The 6921-nt window shown below is 39.1% G+C and overlaps 1 pseudogene; it reads right to left on the bottom strand.

Annotated features, from left to right (window-relative positions):
* Positions 1-4092: 4092 nt before the first annotated feature.
* LOC138848783 (coronin-1C pseudogene) lies at positions 4093-5035 on the bottom strand (annotated as a pseudogene).
* Positions 5036-6921: the final 1886 nt, after the last annotated feature.

Here is a 6921-nt window from a genome sequence, read left to right as displayed (position 1 = left end):
CTTTGAAGGGTTGCTGAAACTATCACCGGATACGCCCTACAGTTTGATTACACTCTGCTCAATCCTCCTACATCATTCTTTGTTGTCCTGGTGTTGATCCTTAATAAACATGGTACGCAACACATTTTCCTTCAAAGTCTGTCTTTCTGAGAATATATTCTGTGGCATTCTTTCTTCTTAGAGATGAATGGAGTCAGACTTCACTTTTCTATCCCCTGCTGTTTCAACTTCTGTTCTCTAAAGCTTGATTTCAGAAACTGAGCAATTAGCTTCAGCTTCATGTTGTTTAAATGGTTTTTTGTTTGTTTGTTTGTTTGTTTGTTTTAATCTATGTGAATGGGAGAGAGTGTGAAAGGATATGAGAGAGAGAGATTGATTTTCTATCCTTGGTTCATTCTCCAAATACCCACAGCAGCCAGAATGGGGTACAAAACCAAGAGTCCAGAACTCCTTTTAGGTCTCCCACAAGCAGAGGACAGAGGCCATCATCTGCTACTTCCTGGATGCATCAGGAAGAAGCTGGGTTGAAAGTACAGGTAGGACTTGATCCCAGGCACTCCATTATGATAGAAGAGTGTCCCAAGAGGTGAAGGATTAGCCTATTGAGCCATGCCACCGGCCTAAAAGAGTAATCTTATTTACATTTGAAAAGATAATACAACTCTGTCACTTGAGGAATAAGGCTCAGAATATTTCTGAGTGGTGTTTTGACCACAGGTCAAATATTTTCATTTGAAGGTTAAAAGTGAAACAAGTTAGCTTTACGTGTCTGATACAATGAAGCAATGTGATATACAGAGCCTACCTATTAGCCCCAAAATTGAATCTAAACTTAAACCGGCTTCTACACTTGTAGTTTAGAGAAAATTTGGGGAAAATAGTCAAAAAGTGTCATATCTTACAGAAGGAAATTGTCCTCATCAAAAATATGTAACTTCATGTCTTCACAAACTCGATGGCAGTATAAAATAGGATAATGGGGTGGGCATGAAGATTGTTCTAACTTAAGGGTGGTGCAAGTGATATAGTAAGCCAGAAAATGAGCACGTATTTTTTAAGATCTCGTTTGAGTAAGTCAACTAATTTAAGAATACTATTACAGAATGTTGACAAAGAAATGGGTGTTAGGTGATATTCAAGTAATTGCGTTCTGTTAAATATGAAAATAGTATTGTCATTTTGTAAAAACTGTCTTTTAATAGATGTGTATTGGGGCATTTGGTGATGAAATCACATGATTCCAACAATAGGCTGTAGGGTAATACACTGAAAAATGGAGAGTTCAGAGCCAGCATTGTGGATAGTATCCCATATTAGAATGCTTTTATTGAATCTCAGCTATTCCACTCCTTACCCAGCTTACTTCTTATGTGCCATGGAAAGCAGTGGAAGCTGGCCCAGATACTTGGATCCCAACTACCTGGGCTTCTAGCTCTGGCCTTGACCAGATCTGGCTGTCACAACCATTTGGGGAGAGAATCAGCAGATGGAAGATGATATTTCCTAAATCATTTTTTTCCAGCCCACCCCCATCATTCTGATTTTCAAATAAATAAATTCTTTAAAAAATGGAGAGTAGATAATAGAATGTGTGTTATTTATTATGATGATTTTTTTGAAACAAGAGCATGTTGAAGTCTCTACTTTTTGGTACATCTGCATAGTTTTTAAATTAAACTCAAAATCAGAGTAAAAATTCACAGATAGTTATTTTCTAACTTTACACATTCCAAAATGGTTTTGCTGGAGGATTAAAATGATTAGCTTGATTAGCTTATGCTGTTCTTTTCTTTATTATGGCTTCTTACATTATTCAGGAAGAAAAAGGTAAAATTATTTATATTTTGACTGTTTTATTTGAGAGGCAGAGAGACTGAGACAGACAGATGACAAACTGTGGTTTACTCTGCAATGCCCACAAAGTTCACAGCAGAGTCAAAAACTGGGAAGTCAACCCACGTTTCCCATGTAGGTGGCAGATACCAAACAAGCTGAGTATCACCCACTGCCTCGTAGGTTCTGCATTGCTGGCAACCTGCTGTTCTGATTTGAGCCAGGAATTGAACCCAGGCCTTGTAATGTGGAATGTGAATACCCTAACCATTGTCTTAATTGCTAGGCTAAATATCCACCTTTGAAGCAATTTATTAAGAATGAGATGACAATTTTCTGGTCAGAAATCTTAAGTGAGTGGATTATATTTTCAAATATTTTTATGAAAATTGTAAAGCAATATATCTTAGGGAAGTGTTGTCCCTTTGTTCCATAGATTTTCTTGGCTATAATAAAAGTCCATGTTATTGATAATGTGTGATGTTAGCATCATCAAATATGTGATTATTTTCCTAGAATGCTACAGAAGACTTACTGGAGTTATGGGAATTCATAATTTGAATCCAGATTCAGTTTTAGCCAGAAAAGCATATTGAACATTTAGTTTAGTGGCACAAGAATAGTGAGTATACTGGCAGGTAAGTGATAGAAAGGACAGACCACAAAACCTAAATCCTGCAAAGAAAATGAAAGAAAGCCAGAAAGTGGATTGTGAATAAGAAGAAACTGCCAAGACCATTGAACTGAAAGAGCTTATGAAGTCAAGAGCCATATTTAGATTAATGAAATAGTCAAATTGTGAGGATTTCATTCAAAACTGTGAGGTGTTTAAATTCAAGATTTAAGAAGTTTTGCAGTTCTGGATAATGACTAGTTGAATTAAAATTTTATACTAACAAATATATCTCTATTTCTAAATTAAGTATTGTTAAATATGTATTGAGTTATATTAGTAATTAAACTTTTCACAATTTTCATGTAATAACCTTTTAATTAAAAGTATCATTTTATGCACAATTAATTATGATAGCATATTAATAAATGATAATTATATATAAAATACTTCAAGGAGGAAACTGTATGAATTAGCTGTATTCAGTTTGGCTCAATTTATGATGTATTACGTCATTTTTGACAAAGAATAATATTAACTTATTAAACTTTGTATCTTACTTATTCAGTAAAACATGCTATCAGATATCATGGATAATCTTTATTTATTTATTTATTTTTGACAGGCAGAGTGGACAGTGAGAGAGAGACAGAAAGAAAGGTCTTCCTTTGCCGTTGGTTCACCCTCCAATGGCCGCCGCAGCCGGTGCGCTGCAGCTGGCGCACCGCGCTGATCCGATGGCAGGAGCCAGGTGCTTATCCTGTGCTCCTGTGGGGTGCAGGGTCCAAGCACCTGGGCCATCCTCCACTGCACTCCTGGCCACAGCAGAGAGCTGGCCTGGAAGAGGGGCAACCAGGACAGAATCCGGCGCCCCGTGCGACTAGAACCCAGGGTGCTGTCTTCGCAAGGCGGAGAATTAGCCTAGTGAGCTGCGGCACTGGCCCATCTTTAAAATTGCAGTTATGAAGGGCTCCTGTTGCGGTGTAGTGGGTTATGCTAAGGATTGTGACACTGGGATCCTTTTTTAGTTTGGGTTAGATTATAATCGTCTGAAGCACAGGATAACCAAGAAGCAAAATTCCATCCGGGACGACCACCCGGTTTTTAGAGAAGAGAAAGGAAAGGAAGGAAGAGATCCGGTGTGAGCTTTTTTGATCAGAAGACTCAGTGAAGCGAGAGGGGTGGTGCACGAACCCACGTGGTTTTTCAAGTCTTCCTTTTGTACAGTCATTAGATGACCGGGTTTGTGTTGTAAAGGAGCCAGCACCAAGTGGCTACTACTCTTGATTGTTCTCAGATGAATGTTTATACAAAATAATACCTTAATTTAGTTTATAAACATACACAGTGCTGTCCCTTTCAAATGAAGGAGAAAAAGAAAAACACACACAAATACTGCAAAGTAGCAAAATACAAAGGAGAAAAAGCTACTTTTGGTTTTGGCAACATTAAAAAAGAAAGAAATATAAAAAGCAATGTGGCATTGGTCCCTATTCATAAAAATTAAAAAAAAAAAGTACTTGGGCACGACATTGAATCAGAATTGGTTTGTTTTGTAAAATTCTGAATATCTGGGATTTTAAAAGTAGCACTTTTGTCTTTCAAAAGTTCAACAAGTCACGGAACACTTAAAACATCAAAAAGGCTTTCTGATAAAAAGCTCAGCTTTTGTTTTTGCAAATTTGGGAGACAAATTGAGTGGAATGCGGCCTAAGCTGGTTGACAGGTCTGGCTGGAAGGTCTCCAGCAGCAGAGCCCTGGGCAACCCTCCCTGGGACCACACCAACAACCAGCTCCCAAGCACAGGTTCTTGCTCCCGATTCTGGAGGGGCGGGGGTGGGACCTTCAGGAGGCGATCTTTGCCATCTGCTGTTCTAGCTTGGAAATGCGCTCATCTTGACTGCAGATTGTGTCTTTTATAGATTTGATCTCTTTTAAAATCTCATCCAACTTGGCTTCATTTTGCACACTGGCAGGGTCCGCGGTCTTCTTGGGGGTGTTGATTAGGTCGCACTTCTTGTTCGCACTGGGCTTGCTGTCCAGAATGTTCTTCTTGACGACCTTGAGGTCCCTGTTTTTGCCTGGAATATATCCGTGCTTCAAGGAGATGAGGATGGGGTCTGCGTCCTTCCCCTCGAACCACTCTTCGGCCTCCAGCGCGGCTTCCGGTCCTGCCGTGTCGGGATACAGGTCGTCCTGGAAAAGGTCGGACTTCCTGGGGACAGTCATGATAATGGGCTCACACTTTCTCTCATGGAGCTTGAAGAATCTGGCGATCTCGCATTTGTTAACCTCAAGTCCCCTCTTGGGCATGTACCCCATGCCTCTCTGAGGCTCCTTGCTGCTGAATGTATTGAGGTAGTGGACGTACGGGGATTCATCCGTGATCTCAAAATAGCGAATACTGCTATCGCCCTTTCCACATAAGTAAATGATACCGGTGTCAGGATCGTAGAAAGGCAGCAACACACATTGCTAGTATCCATTTCATGAAGAGCGATTGGTTCCTGCATGTTTTTCGGATTCCAGAGCGCCAGCTGCCGTTCACTCATGCGGCTGAAGCCGCTGGTGAAGACGTTGCAGTCGGCCAGGAAGTCATGTCAAGTCTGAGCTCTGTTTCTGATCCAGCTTCCTCTAATGTGTCTGGGAAGGCTACAGAATACGTACTTGGGCCCCTGCAACCCATGTGGAAACCCGGTGGATATCCTGGCTCCCGGTGTTAGGAGTTGCAAAGCAAAGGAGAGACAGGATTGGGAACCCTTCCTCTGAAGAACGCCGCCAAACAATCCCCCACCTGTTTCTTTATTGACAAGGATTACAACAGCCGTTTGTAGAGCACATACACATGCTCATAGAGCTATAAGATTTCTTTGAAACGTGTTTAGCGGGACATATTAGATAAGCATGTCTAGGAAAGCTGTTGCATGTCCTTGTGGGAGCCAGTGTTCCCATAAGGGCTCACCACTCTTCTTCTCGGTAGGTCCTTTATTATCCTTCATCAGTCTCTGGCCACACCCTGTGTTCAGGAGGATCAGTCCTCACTGAGTGTGCTTTGGCAGACACTTTGTTCCGTACATCCTGGCTTCAATGTGGCTCTGCTCTGACTGTTACAGCTATTTGAGGAGTGGATCAGTGGGTGGAGGATTGTGTGTGTGTGTGTGTGTGTGTGTAGCTCTGTAACTGTCAATTTGCCATTCAAATAAGCAATATATATATATATAAATAAATCTTGGAAATATGATGAAGAACTAATACTTTTTCTGTGATGAGTGTTTTAGTTAACATTTCTGATTATTTCTTTAGCTTGAAAAGATAGAGTTATTAGCATAAAGCAGATTCTGTTTTTCCTCTCAAAGAATTGCTGCTTTCCCGTCATATCTCCAAGAAGACCTTAAAACTGATCTCTCACCTTTGCATTTTAACTGATTGAGAGTCAGTATATTGATGAATAAATATTTTGCAATGAAATATTACATGTAATCCTAAATAAATGTCTTCAAAAAGACTGTCACCAAATAGATATCAAGAGATCACAACAGAGGGCATCAAACAAAGCATTCATTTTCTAGATAAGAAAAATATATTCCGAGGGACTGAATCATTTGTATTTGGCGATTCTCATGGACAGTGGAAGAAAAGCTACTAGAATTGAGTTTATATGAATAGAGGTCAGCATTTGTGATGTTTGCCTCTTAATCATTGGAGACCATGAATATGCTGTTGCATTGAAGAGTGAAGTTCAGTGTCAGATGGAATTAATAACGTTCCTTCTATCTACACAATAGGTAAATAAACATCCTTTAAATCTGCTTATGTCATTTTGCACCATTTTGCTCAGTTATTATACAGTCACGTGTGTATTTATGGAGAGATGAGTGGCCCTCTCATACCTGTATAAATGGGGTACTGAGATAGGCATTACACTTGGTACGTGTATAAGAGAGGTATGGAATAAGGAAATAGAAACTCTAGTAGGAGTTACTTTTGAAGAGAGAAGTACTCTGGAAATATGATGCAATGTACTTCAAATGTATTATTCTGCACACATTTTACTAATGTTTACTAAGTGCTGAGGTGCTCAAGAGCCAAAAATTAAGCATAGATTTTTTTAATTCATATTTTTAAATTTAATTTCATTATTTATTTTTAAGGTATACAAACTTCATGCATTTCATATATACAAATTTAGGAACATATTGATTCTTTCTACCCTTTTCTTCTACCCACACTTCCACCTTTATACCTCCTCCCTCTCCTATTCCCATTCTTATTTTTTACTAAGATCTATTTTCAATTAATTTTATACACACAAAATTAATTCTATACTAAGTAAAAAGTTCAACAAATAGTGTGAAAAAAAAAAAACAAAAAACTGTTCCTCAACAGTTGAGACCAGGGCTGTTCAAAGTCATCACATCTTAAAGTGTCAGTTTCACTTATACAGAATACCTTTTAGGTGCTCTATTAGTTACCAC

Source organism: Oryctolagus cuniculus, chromosome 2 (genome assembly GCF_964237555.1).
Source record: "Oryctolagus cuniculus chromosome 2, mOryCun1.1, whole genome shotgun sequence".
NCBI lineage: Eukaryota > Metazoa > Chordata > Mammalia > Lagomorpha > Leporidae > Oryctolagus > Oryctolagus cuniculus.
Note: the sequence above shows the minus strand (reverse complement) of the source record. Positions and strands in the feature narration are given on the sequence as shown.